The 17,500-nt window shown below is 39.4% G+C and overlaps 1 protein-coding gene across 3 annotated transcripts in view; it reads left to right on the top strand.

Annotated features, from left to right (window-relative positions):
* Positions 1 to 17,500, top strand: part of LOC123518176 — a 273,942-nt gene that overhangs the window by 45,900 nt on the left and 210,542 nt on the right. The window lies entirely within an intron of this gene.

The following is a 17,500-nucleotide window of genomic DNA, read 5'->3' as shown; positions in this document are numbered from 1 at the left end:
AGTTAAAATACCTTCTACCTCTTGTGCACTGGGCATTTCTGAATGTGCGGATGGATGATCTTGGAAATGTTTTATATATATATATATATATATATATATATATATATATATATATATATATATATATATATATATATTGCAACAACCTCTTGCTTATATCTTATAAAAAATCAATATGATAAGTAGAAAACGTTGCTATTATTATCATTTTATGTTCTATAATATTAGAATACTGACACATTCATTAGTGTTTCAGATACTCTAAGACAAATATGAAAATCCCTCATTACTTTCCGTCATCCTGTTTTTCAATGACAGTAACGAATATGTTCTTGTTTTCAAACTCGCAGACCGAACAATATCACATAAAATCTGTCAATCCATCCCATGAACTATGACACGCTTCTATATACTTAACATTCACATAATGACGAATTCTACATGGGGATAAAATTCATCAAAATTATCTTCAGGAACTGCGTTTTATCCTGACGAAACGTGAGCCTTCGGAATCTCAATGCATTTTACTAAATATGTCCTCAGAGCTGCTGGTTAACATGGCTTTGCTTCCGACGTGCTTTCAGACTTACGTCGGTTCAGGTGATACACTCTCTCATGCTTCAGGGAGCTTCGCTCATTTTTTTTTTCTCGTGGTTCAAGAATACAGAAGAGGGCGTGGCGCAGCGAATCTTCTATTCTCTGAAATGTGCATAAAGCTTTTCAGTTTTAGTGTTATCACGTGCTGATAATGTTCACTGAGTAGTGTCATGTTAATTCTACGCACTAAGAGAGTTCGTGGGATGTACTCGCTCTCTTTGATATAAATAATCTAACCAAATTACTTCACTTGTATTGAATTACTAAACACTGCCATGTAATCTAGAGAAAAAATGCCGCAAAAACACCGCTATTGCTTGCAGCTTGTCTAATATACTGCTACCCTGCTTCAGGTGTGACCTTAGGGACTAGTGTGTGGGTGCATGCTATATAAATCTAGTAGAATTATCCTAAATCACAGCCTCCTCAATGCATACTGGTTAGGGAAAACTCATCTCCAATTATATTTATTGAATCCGTCACCTTAACAATATGGCTCCAATTGACTATAGTGTTACGCCACTCCTCTGCTATGATTTTTTTTATTGATGTGTTTATTATATCTATTGCCTCTCTTAGTTTCTCTTTTGAAAATAGACATATATACATATATAATTTGTACGCTTCTGAAATGGAATGGCATACAGATCTAAACTTATAAATAATATGTATATTAGTATCATCAGTTCAATAAAAAGTGGATAATTCTCGAGACAAAGCGAGGCGTGTTAGTTAAAAAATCGATAATTCTGCTTATCAAGGCCGGGCTAGACAAGAAAGGATTAAAATTACAAAAAATAATTATGTACGGATACGTGTTACAGGGACACTTTCTGTATACCACAGGGAGAAGGAAAGAAGGAAGGAATATTTAAGAAAATATCGGAAATGAAGAGAGAGAGAGAGAGAGAGAGAGAGAGAGAGAGAGAGAGAGAGAGAGAGAGAGAGAGAGAGAGAGAGAGAGAGAGAGAGAGAGAGAGAAAGTTGAATCAGTTACGGAGAGACAGTGATGAAAGATGATTTCTAAATGCAGGAAAAAAGAAAATGAATACCTTTATATATTCCTTAATTCTGTCAGTATGGCTGAGAATCGGACCCTCAGTAGAAATTCCGGTTTTGAAGTTCTAATTGATAGGATCGTCCCCTCTCTTCCTCCTCCTCCTCCTCCTCCTCCTCCTCCTCCTCCTCCTCCTCCTCCTCGTCCTCCTTCTCCTCTTTCATCTCCTCCTCCTCCTCCTCTTTCTCCTCCTCTCTCTCTTTCTTCTCCTTCTCCTCCTCTTCCTCCTTCTCCGCCTTCTTCATCACTTCCTCCCTCTTCCTTCTCTTTCTCCTGCTCCTCCTCTTATGACGGTGAGATCTGTGCGCCTTTGGCAAACTGAAACTCCAAACAAGTTAATGAAGAAAGTAATTTCCATTGAAGGTTAATATATTTCATGAAGGCAGAGCAAAATGGTTTGAAATAATCCTTATGAACGACTAATTTGTTAGGAAAAATAATTGTAAAAAGGAAGATTTATATGAAAATGAAAAAAATTTAGCCACGGACACCGATCTTGTTAATTAGCTTAATTAGGAAAGAGCGAGGGAAGGAAGGCAAAAAGATAGCTTAGTATGATACAACGGAGTAAAAGAATAATATTAGAACAGTAACCTCTTCAGAAAAAAATCCTGTGTACATAGGAAGCAAAAGGAAGGAAAAAAAACGTAAATTATAATGATAGTCTTCTTGTGTACATGCCAAGAGGAAAAAATAGCTTAGGAAATATATATGAAATTAAAATCTTCAGGCGCTAAGAATAGCCTAAGAAATTAATCTCATGTATATACGAAGCGAGAGAGAGAGAGAGAGAGAGAGAGAGAGAGAGAGAGAGAGAGAGAGAGAGAGAGAGAGAGAGAGAGAGAGAGAGAGAGAGAGAGAGAGAGAGAGAGAGAGAGAGAGAGAGAGAGAGAGAGAGAGAGAGAGAGAGAGAGAGAGAGAGAGAGACGTAAATTCCGTTCTTAATTCAACTTTCTACAACATGTTCTGTAATCCTTTGATGCTTTCAGTGCCACGCCTTGGCGATATTGAAAAAAATACAATTCATAGTAACAATTTTTTAGGTAAAGATACTGATAGATTGACTTACTGTAAAGAAGAACAGTAACGAGGTCATAATTGCGACAAAGATGAAAAAATAAGAAAACAAACAAGGAGAAAGGAAGTGAGATAAAAAAATAATGTACAAAAAAGAGGTTGAATATATTGATTGTTTAAATGATTGTACTGAGGCCCCGCAGCAACAATGTTATATGGTGTGAATGTAAAAGGTAGGCAGCAAACAATGAAAGTGGAAATGAGATGACAAATGAAATAACGATAAAATGATGAAAGCGTTTTTTTTCTTTTATTTACACCATGTTTGTTGAAATAAAAAGGTTAAAAGTAAGTACATTGATTTATTGATTTATTATGCCTAAGATCAGGAACAATAAAGGCGCGAGTGAGAGTGTGCAATATATAAGACAAACAAGAAAAGAAATTAGATAAACGCGGCAAATAAAAAAAAATAAGATTAAAAATAACAGCTAAAAATTAATAAGAGATAAAGAATGAAACAATAGAGATAAGAAAAAAAATACTGGAAATTGCTACTGACAGATTGTTTTAATGTCAGAGGCAGTTAGTTAAATCACTCACAAAATATTCACACACAACACACTCATTCTTTATGGCGCGTAAACTAATAATAGAAAACGAGATGGAAGTTTTAAAGCAGTTGTTCGTGTCTGACTGAACGGTTATATAGAATGACACTTCAACACATACGAATACTCCCTCTGTTATGTGCTATGATTTATCCTCACTTCTACTCACTAACTAATAAAAACAAGAAAAAAAAAAAACTATACCGGAAAATCTCAAATTTACTTCGGTCATATATAATAGGAGAGAATTTTGTCTGTCTGTCTGATTGTCTCTGTCTCTCTCTCTCTCTCTCTCTCTCTCTCTCTCTCTCTCTCTCTCTCTCTCTCTCTCTCTCTCTCTCTCTCTCTCTCTCTCTCTCTCTCTCTCTCTCTCTCTCTCTCTCTCTCTCTATATATCTTGCCTCCTCCTCCTCCATCTCTGCCTTCCTCCTCTCTCTTCTGTCCTTCTCCTCCTTCTTCTTCTCCCCCTCTTCCTCTTCTTCTTCCTACTCTCTCCTCTTCCTTCTATCTTTAGAGTACAGGGAGGCGTGAGACAAGGAACAGGCAAGGTACGAATGACATCACTTATGAATAGTAGAACATTAACCTGAGGGAACACGGCCACTGAAAGATAGAAAGAGGGGCTCGCTTTCTGACATGCTACCAACACGAACTGTAACCACAGCAGCAAGTAGACAAGTACACAGAGACAAAGCTTCGGTGTTACACAGCTTTTTTTTTTATATTTTTATCGATATTCTACCCGTTTCTAAAAATGTAAAAAAAAAAAAAAAAGAAAGAACAAGACATTAATCACTTCAGTGCCATGACAGGTTTTCATATTCATTCTGCTTACTATTTGATGATTTTATGCAGCTTCAGAAACTTATGGGGGGATTAAAACGGTGAAGACTCTGGCCACTAATCTTCTGACCTCCATACACCCTTTCTAATGTGAATAAAATCATATAATCACACCAAAAACGCAAGATAAGAATGCGTCCCATTTCTGAAAAGGATAAAGGTAACAGTTCGATATCATGTAACTTATTATATAATCCAAATTCTATCATTGTGATAAAGAAAGGAAAACTCCTCATTGACCGTTGTTATCCCAAAACATCTTAATCAATAATGATACAAACAGACTGACAAAGCAAGGAAGTTAAGGCCACATAAGGAACATCGGTGAGCAGATATGACTAGTTTTACGGATCAGTTTTATAAAAGCTTTGGTGGAGCGTGAAGTCAAGGTAATAAGAGAATAGTTTCAGGGATTACAGTGACGCCTTGTCTTTATGTGTGGGTGAATGTGGGCAGTTTTACACCGCACTAAGCGAATGGAATGTAGCGGTGTATGTATACTTGCGAGCAAAGAATTTTAGGAATACAGGATTAGAAAGAATTCGAAGACGAAGAGTGGAGGGGCTTGAATTAACCAAAGTTTAATTTTTAGCAACAATTCTCAAAGAAGAAAATCAAATGTAAACAAAGAATCAGTTTAGTGGGTAGATGCGTAGGAAAGAATCTCTCTCTCCTCCCTCTCTCTCTCTCTCTCTCTCTCTCTCTCTCTCTCTCTCTCTCTCTCTCTCTTTCTCGTCGGCAACCTTCTTCACGACCACTCCTCTCCCCTACCCCTCCACCACAACGAGCGAAGCCGAAGCACGGGGCACCATGCAAGTCTGTGTAGCTTGAAATACATGAGATGGGTTACTGAATTTTATTCCATCTTACTTGCGTCTTCTCCAAATTCTTTTAATGTCATCATTTTATCTTCCTGAGCGAAGAAAGCTCCAATCTTCTTATTCTTAAAAATCCCTGTGCGTGCCTCTCTTACGCCTCTCAATTTCCCAACTTATATCCTCACAAGGTCGCGAGGCTCGAGGTCACACAACATTCCTCAGCGCACGCATGCATCTAAGTAGTTCTTTTTTAGGTTTGCTTAATATCGAAATGCATGAGGAAACACGCAAAATTTCTCTATTCAGGCGTAACCCCTCCCCTCTCTTTTAAGCAAGTCACGAACCATGACTTCTGTGCGCTGTCACTCAAGGTTTACTAGGCGAATCACTGCACTTGCATGTTTTGTGCACCGCTTCAAGTCACAAAACACAACACTTTCCTTATAGTCTCTTATCTAGAAAAAGAAGAAAGAACGATAAAAAGAGTAAATCTCGTGAGATAGGATTGTGCTGTACATGCTGCTTTGTTAATTTTTTGGCAGTGCGTTCAACAAAAGCAGTTGTGACGCATTCCAAAGCACACGGTATAGAGGGTAGAATATTAGGCTGGATTAAAGCGTGATTAGACGGCAGGCGGCAAAGGGTAGTAATTAATGGTTCGAATTCCGAGTGGGGAGAAGTAGTTAGTGGGTGCCACAAGGCTCAGTTTTAGGGCCATTATTATTTCTAATATATATCAACGACTTGGATAGAGGAATTAATAGTGATATCAGTAAATTTGCGGACGACACAAAGATAGGTAGATTAATTAGGTCTGATTCGGATGCCAAGGATTTACAGGCTGACTTGGATAGGATGAAGGAATGGACAGATAGATGGCAAATGCAGTTCAATATTAACAAGTGCAGGGTGCTGAGCGTGGTAGAGATAATCCAAACAATAGGTACACAATAGATAACGTGACACTAGGAAGTTCCAAGTATGAGAAAGATTTAGGAGTCATAGTTAGCTCTGATCTCGGTACAAGGAAGCAATGTATCGAGGCCAGAAATAAGGCGAATAGAGTATTAGGTTTCATCTTTAGAAGTGTTAAAAGCAGGAGTCCCGAAGTAATACTAAAGTTATACTTGGCACTGGTCAGTCCACATCTTGACTATGCAGTACAATTCTGGTCCCCACATTACAGGAAGGACATAGCTCTGTTGGAGTCAGTGCAAAGGAGGATGACTAAAAGATACAGGGAATGAGGAATATTTCCTATGCAGTGAGACAAAAAATTAGTCTGCATTCCTTAGAGACATAGGTTAAGAGGACACCTGATAGAAATATTTAAGTGGTATAAGGGTTTTAACAAAGGGGACATGAATGTAGTTCTTAGGATCAGTAGCGGGAACAGAACCAGAAATAATGGGTTTAAACTTGAAAAATTCAGGTTTAGGAAGGAAATGGGAAGGAACTGGTTTTCAAACAGAGTGGTTGATGAGTGGAACAGTCTCAGTGGGCACGTAGTCAGGGCTGAGTCTACAGGGAGCTTTAAAAGAAGGTTAGATAAATTCATGGATGGGGAAGATAGATGGAATTAGGTAGATTAAGCACACTGGGACTGCCTCATATAGACCTAGCGGCCTCTTGCAGCTTCCCTCTTTTCTTATGTTCTTATGTTCTTATTCCTAAGTGACTTTATACACACAAAAAGTAACACATTGATTCATTGGAAGTACCTGACAACTATTGTTTACGTGCATTCTGTGTGACATAACTATGCCTCCTTCCTCCTCCTCCTCCTCCTCCTCCTCCTCCTCCTCCTCCTCCTCCTCCTCCTCCTCCTCCTCTTCCTCCTCCTCCGGCCACCTAACCGTAATTCTTTACAAACCCTTCCCACTTTATCGTGACCTCACCGCGCTGACTCACCCACACAGCCTTGCGCCACGACCTGCTGAACATTTACCCCCTATACGAGGCACTGAACACGCACCCACCCTGAGCAGTGGCGTTAAAGTTGCTGCGCAGGGAATACATAGTTTTATGCGCGCCTCTACACAAAGGACAAGAGACGGTGAAAAAAATGTAATAATGTAAGAAAATATGCAGAGAAAATATAAATCCTCGCAACTCAGCATCGAGAATTCAGCTTTCCCTGTCAAGCAAATCCGCTCCTGCCCGCCGGGAGAGCAGCAGACGGCTGGGGGAAATATGAGTTAAATATTCCTCATATTTTTCCCTTGTCCCTCCGGACTGCAGAAACCACCATGGGCCGGCCTCGCTCTGTCACCCTTCGCAAGTTTCCCTGCCTCTACTCCACAACCGAAAATCAACTTTACACAGGAATTAGCTTAAGTAAAATCAAATTAGGTCTGTATTCGCTGTCCTTCCCCTTCCCTTTTTGTAGAACAGTCTCCGAAGAATTTTCTGAATGTGCTACTTCCGAGCCTTTTCTTTTACCCACGGGATTTTTCTTTTCCTTTTCTTTAATGTCTCCTTGAAGTTCATTTTCACAAAGCTTCAATTTAACAAGAGTGTTACAAGATATATTCCATCTTGTTGTTTTTTCTCTCCAATGAAGCCAGATAAGAAAGAATGACGGAGAGAATTATATTAAAGTATTCTCATTAAGGAAACACACACACACACTCTCTCTCTCTCTCTCTCTCTCTCTCTTCCCCTCTTCAAATATTCCCAGAAACACAACGAATCAACGACAGAAAAAAAATAATACCTGACTTCACAAAGATAAATTTCTATCTCTACAACAACTTGGCCAGACCTCGCTTACCATGAACACTACTACTCTCGTTTCCTCGTCTGAAAGAAGATGAAGAATATCACACACACACACACACACACACACACACACACACACACACACACACACACATACACACGCCCGGTAGCTCAGTGGTTAGAGCGCTGGTTTCACAAGCCAGAGGACCGGGGTTCGATTCCCCGGCCGGGTGGAGATATTTGGGTGTGTCTCCTTTCACGTGTAGCCCCTGTTCACCTAGCAGTGAGTAGGTACGGGATGTAAATCGAGGAGTTGTGACCTTGTTGTCCCAGTGTGTGGTGTGTGCCTGGTCTCAGGCGTATCCGAAGATCGGAGATAATGAGCTCTGAGCTCGTTCCGTAGGGTAACGTCTGGTTGTCTCGTCAGAGACTGCAGCAGATCAAACAGTGAAACACACACACACACACACACACACACACACACACACACACTCCAAGATTCAAAGTAATTCAAGGAACAGCTACTAATTGATTCCATTCTTTACGCGCCACATTTTCCGCGGCGGGTTGGCAGATGGTGGTGCTGGACCCCCTCACCGTGGAAGGGCAATATAATCCATTAATATTTCATCTGAAGGTTTTTATATATCGTTTGATATAAATACTTCCTAGCTATTATAGGATAATTTGCCGTAAATGTAAGGTAGAGAGATATAGGTTAGAAATTGCCTCAAGTAATAATGTCACAATGTAAAGCGTGTTTGATCTCATTGTATTTAACAAAAATTAGAAAAAAGAAGCAAAAAATGTACATATAAGTAAATAATTCAGTAAAGTATAGAGAGCAGTCTGAGATTGTTATTGCTCAGACTAAGAAACAATTTCTTTATGCACAGTTTTACTTTTCATTTTAGCATTTTTTTCTACGAACAAATTATGAAATGGACTTTGACGCTGGTTTACACCACGAGCTTCACCATTTTCGAAAAGAATTCGGAGCATAGTATGTAAAAATAGTTACCTGATACTGATTTCCTGTTCGAAACAACCACGATGCATATGAAATTGATGTTTTGAAAAAAAAAAAAAAGATGTTTTCCCCTAAAGTGTGTCGAGAGTTGTATGAATTGTCAACTAATTGTGATTAATTTTTCATACTTTAAAGATATTAATGAAATAAAATAGCAAAATGTCTACACACATTATTTAAAGATAGCAAAGATATTTCTTGTTTGAAATCATGTGTTATGTAAGGAGAAAACCTAAAGAAAGGATCCTATAAATTGTAATATGAAATGCAATCAGTCCTTCAGCATGGTATGAGAAGAAACTAATTCAACATTTTTCGTTTTGGTTCTTAGATTCCCTTGACTTATTAAATTGGAGGAAACGCGACCGGAGATTTGAACTGAGGGAGCTACATTGTGTTTTTCTGACTTTCTCTCTCTCTCTCTCTCTCTCTCTCTCTCTCTCTCTCTCTCTCTCTTTTCTAACAATGTCTTATCGATGCCTCCCATAAAACCCTATCTCCGTCCTCCCGTGGGTTATCTTCCTCTTCTACTCTTTTTTTCTCCCTCTTTCTGTCCTTTTATTCGGTTACTCAGCTAAATTTTGTCCTCCTTCCTCTCCACCTTTTCATCTTGTTCATTCTCTTTCTCTTAATTTCCTCTTTCGTCCTTCCATGTAGATCCCCATTTCTCCTCCTCCTCCTCCTCCTCCTCCTCCTCCTCCTCCTCCTCCTCCTCTTCCTCCTCCTCCTCCTCTTCTGCTTCCTCCTTTTTGCCGAACCTTACTTGCTGTTCCTCGTTTCCCTTCTTTCTTTTTTCTCCTATTTCTCTTGTTCATCCTTTTGTGTCCACATTTACACTTTCATCCTTCTTCCCCTTCCTCCTCACCTCCTTTCTTCTATTTTCTGCTCTGTTTCTCCGTGTTTCCTCTTTTCGTCGTCGTCGTTGTCCCCTTCATTTACTTCCAACTCCCTTTTGCTCCCTTTTTTCCGCCAATGTCACTCCTCTATTAAGCTTTCCCCTTAAGCTTTCGTCTCTCTTTTCATCTCCCTCTCCATCTTTTTGCTTTCATCTTACGTTTTTCTATCTTTCCCCTCAATCACCTCCTGTGCCTTCACTTTCCCCTCACCTTCCTTCCTTCCTTCCTTCCTTCCTTCCCCACTTCACTAACATCCACCTCCTTCCCACCCACCCCTCCAACCCAACTTCCCCTCACGGTGCCCTCTCTAAAATTAGCTTGTATTTGCATTTTAGATGACCGGTTTCACGTTATTCGAAAGACAATATCAAATTTGATCGTTTTTTAAACCAAAATTATTTCATGCTCCATTGCTGCTACCCGAGATGTTGTTTGTTGCTGCATTGCTGGGGAAAGGAGCATGACTGGGGAGGGTGTGTGGGAGGGAGAGAGCGAGAGGGAGAGGGAAAGGGAGAGGGAGAGGGAGAGGGAGAGGGAGAGGGAGAGGGAGAGAGAGAGGAGAGGGAGAAGGGGGAGGGGGAAAGCGGGTAAAGAAATTAGGGGAGTTTAATTAGAGACTGAGCAATTATGGAAAATAGTCGTAAGTGTTGCATAATGAATTCTGAGATGAAAAATAAATGATTCACGACTCGTTGCCACTTGAAAAATATGATAAATGAATATAACGAATCTCCATTCAAAGTACCAGTACCTTCATATATAACAACAATTTTTCTTTTACGTAACATTTTCCAACTCGAATCTCCCTGACCTAGATCTCTCTCTCTCTCTCTCTCTCTCTCTCTCTGTTCTTGGTTTTCCTCTCCCTTCTACCCGTCTGCCTCTCTCTCTCCTCCACACCATCTGGCCAGTAAATTAATTTCAACAAGGGAAGACTTACCCTAACAAGAAAGGCCTAGAAAAGTATGAAAGCGTTTTCTTTAAAAAGAAGCGTAGACATGCAGGAGAGGAAGCTAACAGGCAGCTTTCCCTCATCTCTACCTAAGTCTCGGTTCTGCCTCCTGCCTTTTCTCACCCTCCCACACACATATACACAGACACGGACAACCTCGCCGAGTTAGAACCGTGGAAAACATCTGCCTTCGCCTCTTCCCACTCTCATTTGCATCTCATTACCGCACCACCACCTGCCCTCCCTCTCTCTCTCTCCCTCTCCTTCTCCCTCCCTCTCCCATATACACCTGTCCCTTCCCTTCGCCGGATGTCAAACAAATACGAGATTCTTAGACTTCTCTTGGATTAATTTTTTCCCTTGTTTACGAACATGGAAGGCGCGGCACCCTCAAATTTCCTGCCTTGTCTTTAATTGGTACTGATTGCAAGCGAACCAATGACTTTTTCTGGTAAGACGTCATATTATTCTTACGATTATTCCCTGGTTTGGTGCAGCAGCCTTAGTAATGGGTGCAATACGAGGAACGGAGGGATTATGTGAGTTACTATACTCGTTCTCTTCACGGTATAAAAATATATATTGTCTTTACTTCATCTTCCTTCCAGCGGAGAGAGAGAGAGAGAGAGAGAGAGAGAGAGAGAGAGAGAGAGAGAGAGAGAGAGAGAGAGAGAGAGAGAGAGAGAGAGAGAGAGAGAGAGAGAGAGAGAGAGAGAAATATACCTTGTGGTGTAAAGTGTTGTTGGATGCTGTTTTGCTACTACTAATTTTGAGTAGAGTTACTTTTGATGCACAGATTTGTATTTACATGTTTTGGTTCTCGTCCAAGGAGTGCCTTAATAATAAAAAGCAATTTCTTTGATTGTTTTTTGACTTTCTTGAACTATAGCATGGTAAAAAATTAATCTTGCTTGTTTTTATATTTTTCCTTTTTCTTTTACCTTAGACGTACTTTGAGCAGTACAGAGAATTTTTTACATTTTCTTGGGCCGTAGAAGTAAATTAAAAACAAACACTATTATGTAACTGTTCTAGCTTCCGTTTTATTTTTTCTTAATGTATTCTAAAGTACGCAGGAGGAACTAATCTTATTCAATTCTTATTATTCTAAATTAAGTGTCAGAACTAAAGGACTTTTTCTATGTGTTTTTGTATCGCATCCCAGAGCCACACCAGTACAAAACTATCCTTGCATAAAAGACTTTTCGTAACTTGCAGAAGGGCAAGACCACATAACCTTATTTCCATTATCATTTAACTTATCTTTGTTTTTCACTCACAAGGAAAGTAAACCTATTCTGGCTACAGTACTTTTTTTTACCCTACGAAATTAGGGAAATGATTCTTAGTTGTATCATATCCAAGACGAAAGAAAACCAAGATAACACAATGGTAGAAGAAACATCATCAGATTTGTTGGCTATTACGAGGCTGTTTGGCATAAGCTGCACCATCTAACCTAATGTAAAAGCCACAGTAGAGTGAAGATGAACACAGGAGGAAATATTATTACTAGTTTTCCTTTATAGTATCATAACATGGTGTTGTGCATTAGCTCCAGTGTTTCGTGCGTGTGGTAAAGAGAGAACAGAAGGAAAAGCGAGGGAAGGAAGGGCTGGACACACACTCTCTCTCTCTCTCCCTCCAGTGCGTACTACCACGCTCTGCCTTCCACGAAGCTAGAAGGTGCAGCGTAAGGCAGACTTTGGGTATGCTTTCTGTATGAAGTCTTTTATGTTTCTTTGTTGTCACCTTCCGTGTGTGTGAGGTAAGGACAAGCTGCAAAAGATTTATTGTTATTGTTGCTGTTATTGTTGTTGTTATTATTCGTATTCCTACTTTTTATTGTTGCTGTTATTTTTGTATTATCATTACTATTATTATTATTATTATTATTATTATTATTATTATTACTAATATTATTATCATTATTACAATTGTTATTATCATTATTATTACTATCATTATCATTGCTATCATTATTATTATAATTATTATTATTATTATTATTATTATTATCATTATTATTATTACCATCATTATTATCACTATTACTATTATTATCATTATTATTATTATCAATATTATTATCATTATTATTATTATTATTATCATATTATTATTATCATTATTATTATTATTATTACCATTATTATTACTATTCTCATCACCATCATCATCATGCAACTCTCCCTCTTGCATAAAAAAAAAAATCATATAAATTAGCACCATCATCATCACCATCCTCACTTCTACTGTTCGTCGTGCATTCCTGTACACCTTACTTTAATGACTCACAATCAGGCAACGTTTAGCAAATTTCCCTTCCAACCCGGCTCACACGTCGTGCCCGGAAGATAAAACCGTGAGGCAGGAGGTGTACATGCACAATATGCACCGGGAGTCAGGTTACCTTCCTGAGTGTGGACAGAAGGGATTGCAGGTGTGGTGTGGCGAGCGTGCTGGGAAGGAGTTAGCGTGGCTGGGGGCGTGTGTTACCTGGAATGCACAACGCTTACTACAAAGGAATATTGTGTTGAGGATTAAAAGTATTAAATAAAGCATTTTGGATTTAAAACGAAATCTCCATCTATCACGTGCATGCGACTCAAACTGCGCAGGTGCAGGTACTCGTGTGTGCATGCAAGCAAGCAATGACGAGAGAGAGAGAGAGAGAGAGAGAGAGAGAGAGAGAGAGAGAGAGAGAGAGAGAGAGAGAGAGAGAGAGAGAGAGAGATAAAGTCATGCAAACAAACCTGACAAGACCATAATATACAAAATTTTGCGGTTTTCCCGTGAAGCATCAGTTGGTCGATAGCAGCGCACTACCTACACCATTCGTTGTACTACATGTGCAGTCTCAACATTGTCGAGTCACTTCCGTATTTCTGACGAACACATCAGGAATTAACCGAACACCACGACGCATTTTGTTTGTTTTGCTCACGAGTGTACAAAGTTGCGTCACTTTTCATTATTCATCGGACAGAATAAAGATGATTTTATTCTCGCTAACTGTATTTACACTTCACATCCCCTTGATTTTATACCGCACTGATTTTAAAGAGGAACAAAATAAGATAACCACATTTAATCAAGGCAATAATAAGACACCTCACCTCAGCCATCACACCCATCGCAAGCAAACATACCCGATGCTTTATGACTTTTTCCACGAACAAAATTTTCAGGGAAGCCGAATTAAGCTAAGCAAAGCCCTCATGCATTTATTCATTTCCCGCAGTTCCTTCTATACACTGGTGAGAGCAATGCCTGCACACATTTGGCAAGCAGAGACGCTCGCTCCTGAAGCATTAAGGTGTTTGGTGGAGTCACCCAGGGAGTGACAGCCTTGCCTTGCTTCTGCTGCCAAATGCTGTCAAACGCCTCGACGCCTCTTCCGCGTCCTCTGCCTTGCCCCGATGTATTTGTTAAGCCATCGACTATTTCATGGATGGTTATTCTTGCATTTTGTTTATCAATGCCTTCTGCTTTTGCATCTATATTAGTTTTCTCTTCTTTCTTTCTCTCTTTATTTTTCTGGTATTCACCTCTTCCAGATTTTGCCTTCTCATTATTATTTTTTTTTTCATCTTTCAGTGAGGTATTCGTTTTATTTATCTCTCTTCTAGTCAAGTGTCCATATGATTTTCCTTTATTTTCTGGTCTGTTATTTGAATATATTTTGCCTTTTCTGGACTCACATTCCCCTTTTCTTTTTTTTTACTTCTTCCTGTTATGGCGCTCATATTTTTATCGTTTATGGTCTGACATTTCTAGTCTGACATTCGCTTTATTTTCTTATTCTTCTTTTTTGGTGTGGCATTCGTGTCAGTTTTCTCTCTTTCTCGTTTGTTATTGTATTATTTTCTTCTTATTTTCCCCTAGTCTGGTATTCGCACCACTTTTCGTTCTTTTTCCTGGTCTGTAATTCGTTATATTTTTTTTGTTTTCCATTTTGCAGTGGTCGTATTGTTATGTTGTGCTTACTTGGTCATGAGAGAAATACTAGTTACGTAAATCACTCGCCTTCCTATAATTAATCTTGTCGTTGCTTTTTCGATATACAGTGAGGGAAAAAATACAGGAAATTAACTTACGACGAAGGAAGCAAAGGGTAAGCAACACCCAATTGCTGGTGAATAAGCGCCTCCCGAGAACAAGACTCGCTCAGGCACACATCGCCTTTGTTCCATTGCATGACGTCCTTTCCTATATGATATGTGAAGTGTTCTCTTATCTATATATTTACATTCTCTCTCTGTCTGTCTGTCTGTCTCTGTCTGTCTGTCTGTCTGTCTGTCTGTCTGTCTGTCTCTCTCTCTCTCTCTCTCTCTCTCTCTCTCTCTCTCTCTCTCTCTCTCTCTCTCTCTCTCTCACACACACACACACACACACACACACACACACACACACATTTTTCATAAGTCCCTTTATTTGGTTCGACACAACTCAACATTTAGACTAAAATAGAATTCAGCGGAATGGAGATTATATCCAAAAATAGTTTTTCGCCGAGGTTTTCCCTTCACTGGTGTTTATCTTATGATAATTTCTATTTCTAAGTGAATTTCTAAAAACTTTTATTGCTATATTTCATCATTTTTCGTGTCTATGTTTTGTGTGTGTGTGTGTGTGTGTGTGTGTGTGTGTGTGTGTGTGTGTGTGTGTGTGTGTGTGTGTGTGTGTGTGTGTGTGTGTGTGTGTTTATATTTTTCTTTTCATAATATCAATTCACATTTACACATTTTCTTCTAAAAATTATGTTTAAAATTTATGTGGAAATGTTCATTACTAATGCAAGATCTGCAGCGATGCTTTCAGTGATTTTCAGTCGTTGTATTCATTCATTCCCTCTACGACTTGTTAATGAGGATAGCAGCTTCGATACGATGTGAGGTGTGCTCGATGGCCCTCATATGCTTTTTTCCGTCACTCTCTTGAGAACATTTCATCACCTCGCTTCGCATATCTGTGGCTATGAATTATATGATGAGACACGTTCATTAATACTGCGAGCGGTGGTATTAATGACACACTGCATTACACTCGTCACCGTATCGTTATCTGAAATCTTGTCTTCCTGATATTACAGTAAAAGTCCTGCACGTGGCGCCTCTGCAGATCGAGACAAGATATGACACGATTCAGTCGGGAAATCCTCCGAAATTTTACGAGCTGCGCCATTCGTGTCTTGTGTGGCCAGCCGTGAGAGGCCCATATTCTTAGAAGCTTTGGATTTTCACACTAAGCCACAGAGTTGATGAATCGTATCGTTATAGGTGCTTTTTTTGTTCATATTGTAAAAAAGTTTCTTCAACTATACCTAAATCATTAAATCACTCTCGAAAACCATAATCACTCACACTACAATTTCTCGAAAATAGACAAGATGAAGTACTGAAACGTTTGAAAATAAGATTCAGTTAACAGCACAGAAACACATGAATCTGATTAGGTAATAACACGCAATTTGTAATATTGTAGAACAGATTGGTGGGTGGGTGGTGTAAAGAAACTCAGGGAGAGCAGGAGCACTTTATTTCTCTTACGTTTCGCCCATAGGGCTTCTTCAGAAGAAGCCCTATGGGCGAAACGTAAGAGAAATAAAGTGCTCCTGCTCTCCCTGAGTTTCTTTACACCACCCACCCACCAACACGCAATTTCTTTCATATTTTGTTGTCTTTAAGAACACAAGTCTCCTCCTCTGACACAAACACTGCACACCATACTCAACGCTGGCTGTACATCAAACAAGGAGTCTTTCGTCTTCTGTCCCTCTGTAACAAACCAAAAACAAATAATGTGCATGTGTGTCTCGCTGCGTCATAAATCTCAAATCAATACAAGTAGCATGACAAATTTATGACGCCCTTCAATGGACCATCTCATTCCTTTGATCTCCAGGCAATTCTGTGCGATCTCTCCCGGATAATACTCCCCCTACTGATCTGATCTTCATCCCACTCCTGCGCTGCTCACTTCAACCTTACAAACTAACATAAATACATCGAACCTGAAAGATTTATTGACTGTTATGAATCATCCTTGCTGTAATATTTTCAATTCAGGCCGAGGAAAGCGAAACCACTCACTGCTTCATGCATTTCTGACTCAACAGGTATCAAGTGTCCTCAATACCTGACTCGAAAAAGGTTTCTACTTTTCTCTTTCTTCGAGTCTTATAGGTTACTGAAAGATTTATTGAAGGAAGCTTATGATTTGGAGAAAAAATACAGAATAATGAACCAGAAACCAAATGAAAAAAAATGTGGAAAGTTGAAGCTACAAGAAGAAAAGATTTAAGATACTTTGACGAGCGGGATGTTTGTTTCGTTTACTTCTTCAGCTTCCCGTTCCAGTGAATCGCTTTAACGTACATTCATAATTGATGTTTTTTTTTGTTACACTTTTCATTCTGCCCGATCCTTTGATTCAAGATATAAAGATGCTTGTCCCATTGTTTCGCACGCAAAAAAGAAATGAAGAGATAACAAACAAAATCCAGTTTTTCTTTTCATAACTACCAGACAGACACACACACACACACACACACTCTCTCTCTCTCTCTCTCTCTCTCTGTCACACACACTCACAAACACACACACACACACACACACACACACACACACACACACACACACACACACACACACACACACACACACACATCTTCGGTAAAGGTCTATGCTAATTTGGACAACCATGACAAAAACGCGCACCTCAACCTCTCCTTCCACCATCGTAAACTCTGCCAGAAAGTTTCCAGTGCAGATAAGCCGAGTGAAGGGTTCTGCAGGTGTTATTTCTTTTTCTGTCACGTACACTAAACAACTATGACGCGGGAGGCAGGATCGGAAATAGAAAGTGTGTGAATGGCAGGAAAGGGAAAGGAACAGAGAGAGAGGATTTATCGGACACACACACACACACACACACACACACACACACACACACA

The sequence above is a fragment of the Portunus trituberculatus genome, chromosome 43, assembly GCF_017591435.1.
Source record: "Portunus trituberculatus isolate SZX2019 chromosome 43, ASM1759143v1, whole genome shotgun sequence".
Taxonomy (NCBI): domain Eukaryota; kingdom Metazoa; phylum Arthropoda; class Malacostraca; order Decapoda; family Portunidae; genus Portunus; species Portunus trituberculatus.
This window is presented reverse-complemented; position numbering and strand designations above follow the sequence as displayed.